This window comes from Aptenodytes forsteri, unplaced genomic scaffold, assembly GCF_000699145.1.
Source record: "Aptenodytes forsteri isolate BGI_AS27 unplaced genomic scaffold, ASM69914v1 Scaffold83, whole genome shotgun sequence".
NCBI classification, from domain to species: domain Eukaryota; kingdom Metazoa; phylum Chordata; class Aves; order Sphenisciformes; family Spheniscidae; genus Aptenodytes; species Aptenodytes forsteri.
Genome location: NW_008795371.1, coordinates 3,413,941 through 3,416,750, shown reverse-complemented (window position 1 = coordinate 3,416,750; position 2,810 = coordinate 3,413,941).

Here is a 2,810-nt window from a genome sequence, read left to right as displayed (position 1 = left end):
CCCCCCCCCCCATACCGGGTGTGCAGAGCCCCGGGGGTACAGCGGTGGGCACGGGAAACCCCCCCCCATACCGGGTGTGCACAGCCCCGGGGGTACAGCAGTGGGCACAGGCTCCCCCAGTATCAGGTATCAGCCACCGAGCTGGGCAGGGGGCACAGGGCCGGCTGTGGGGCACGAAGCTGGGCACAGGGCACGGCGCCAGCAGTGGGGTGCAGGGCTGGCCCCTCCCCAGGGAAGTGCTGGTGACACGGCGGGTGAGCCAGCGCCTCATTGCTCATGGGCTCGTGTTTCCCAGTGGCCACATGAGAAGCTTGTTCAGTTTTCCTTGGCAATGCCATGACACGAGGTGATGAGATAAACCCTGCTTATTGCTCACCACCGGCCAAGCACTCCTGCCGTCCTCGCCGTGCTTGACGGAGCCGGGCACACTGCTCGGCCCTGCGGCAGCCCCGGGTGCCCGAGCCCTGCGGGGAGCCTGGGCAGGGGCATCGCTAGCATTTCAAAGCCCCATTGTCAGGTGTCGCAGGGTCCTGGGCATCCAGCGGTGCAGGGGCCGCAGGGACTAGGTGCTCCCCTGCCGCAGTCCCTTCCTGCCACCAAGCATGCCATGGCACCCAGCCCTGGTGCTGCTCAGAGCCATGTGTACCCCAAGGCATCACCCCTGCAGCCCAGCCCCCAGCCAAGCCATGTTCCCAGTACCCACACCACCTGCCAGGCACTGTGAGGATATTGGTATCTAAACTGGCCATTATCTCCCTGCAGACATTGCAGACATGGCACAAAAACGCCAGAGTTAATTGCTAACAATCCCCTCTGCCCTCTTGCTGGAGCCGCTGCCCTGTCCAAGGTCCAAGGCTGCCGGTGCCAACCTGGACCTGCAGCACACCTCTGGGTGCACAGACGTCTGACGCCATCCCTGAGCCCATCTCTGGGGCTGAGGGCTGCAGCAGGGGTCCGACAGCAGCCTGGCCCCGAGAGCGTGGCAGGGTGCTCTGCGGGGTACTCTGCACCCGACAGCACAGCCTGGGGCACGGACGCTTCCCCGCGCACCCCTCACCACTGCCCTGGCCCCGCTCCCCCCCATTCCCAGGCCCCCTCCTGGTTCTCATTAACTGATGAGCTCCCGGGTAATGAGTTCTGCGGCCCTGCCAGGCAGCCGCTTCCCACTTCCCTCTGTGTTTAGACAAGTGCTGGAGCATGGCTGGGCCGTGACAGTGCTGGCCGTGGGGTCAGAGCCCACCTGGGGGAGAGCCCACAGCCCCTCACTCCTCAGGGGAGATGGAGTCCCCCCACATCCCTCCTGTCCGTGTTGATGGAGGGTGGGCACAGGGCCATGGGGTGGACGTGGCGAGGGCACTGGGAGAGCTACAGGGCCTCCTGACGGTGCTGCCGGCCAAAGCTGGCCAAAGCCTTCCCCAGGCATTTGGTGCCCGGCTCAGACCCGTGCCCCCAGGAGCAGCCAGCCCTCCCGCTGAGGGGGTCCTGCCAGGCACTGCTGGGGGCCCTCCCCAGGACACCTTGCTGCCTACCTCGGACCTGCCACCCCTGCTCTGGCACCTCCTGGGTGTCAGACGTCTGCATGGCTCCCAGACGTGGCTGTGCACTCTTGTACCTCCAGCTGGGACGGGGATGGCTGGCAGGGATAGTGCCCAGAGGCTGTGCACAGCCCAGCAGAGCATGCCGCAAAAGCATCCCAGCAAATGGCCGTCTCCAGCCAGGAGCATTGCCCACCCCGAGCTGGGTGAGCAGCTGCCTCCCCTCTGCTTCTGCTGCTTCCCCCAGCCCACATGCGCAGGCAGGGTCCCCTGCCCTGGAGCCTCCTAAAGGGCTTAGCACCCCAGCATGGTGCTGCCCGCTGCCTCCAGGACCCCGACCCCGGGTCTGGGGTTTGCACCAGCTAGACAAGCAGCACAGGAAGCCTCAGCTCCATGCAGAGGGGCACAGCCCGATGGGTCCCCACAAACACACAGGCTGTGCCTCCAGCTTCCCCAGAGCATGCCAGGAGCTCAGAGCTGGGGCTGCATCCCACGGGGTCAGGGAGACCGAGGCAGCACGGCCAGGTGAAGGGACATCACCCGGAAAAGGAGCACACTGGTCCCACCACCAGTGCACCAGCCTGGCTGCTGCTTCCCGGCATCCCCCTGCCCTCAAGGGGGTTGGCTGGAGCCGGGGGCACACCCAGGATCCCCAGCCCTCAGGCTGGGAGCTGTGCAGAGGGCAGGGGAGGTGTGGGGACACTGTTGGGTGTCAGGGCTGGCTGCTCAGGGTCCTGGCACTGAAAGGTCAAGTCCCCACTGCCCCCTGCAGCGCAGCCAGCCTGGCAGAGCCGTCATGAGGGACAGTGCAGGCTCTGGCAGAGCTGGTCAGCACGTTAGCATCTCTCATGGCCGTGTGAATTGGTCCCTGCACACTTCCCAGCACCAGGCAGCACCAATTAAGGGCCAGAGGAGTCAGAACTGACACCTCTGCAAATGGACCTGGTATTCCCAGGCTCCCAGCCGGCCCCAGCCCAACTCTGTAGGTTTTAACACCTCCAGGCGGTCACAAAGCTGTCGCCTCACACCCCAGCCCCGCATAAAGACGGGGCTGCCCAGGCACCCCCAGACACGGGCAGCAGAGCGGACCCCAGCCATGGCCGGACCCCCAGCCCCACTCCTGCCCCATGGCCTCCAGCCCTCAGCAGGCTGTGCTCTGCTCTGGGACCAGGCTGGGGCCCTTGCCAATGCTACTTCCCCAACCCCTTCTGTGAAGCCCCCCGGCGCGTCCCCATGTCCCCCACGGGGCTGGCGGCCAGGGGCCAGGGGGTGGCA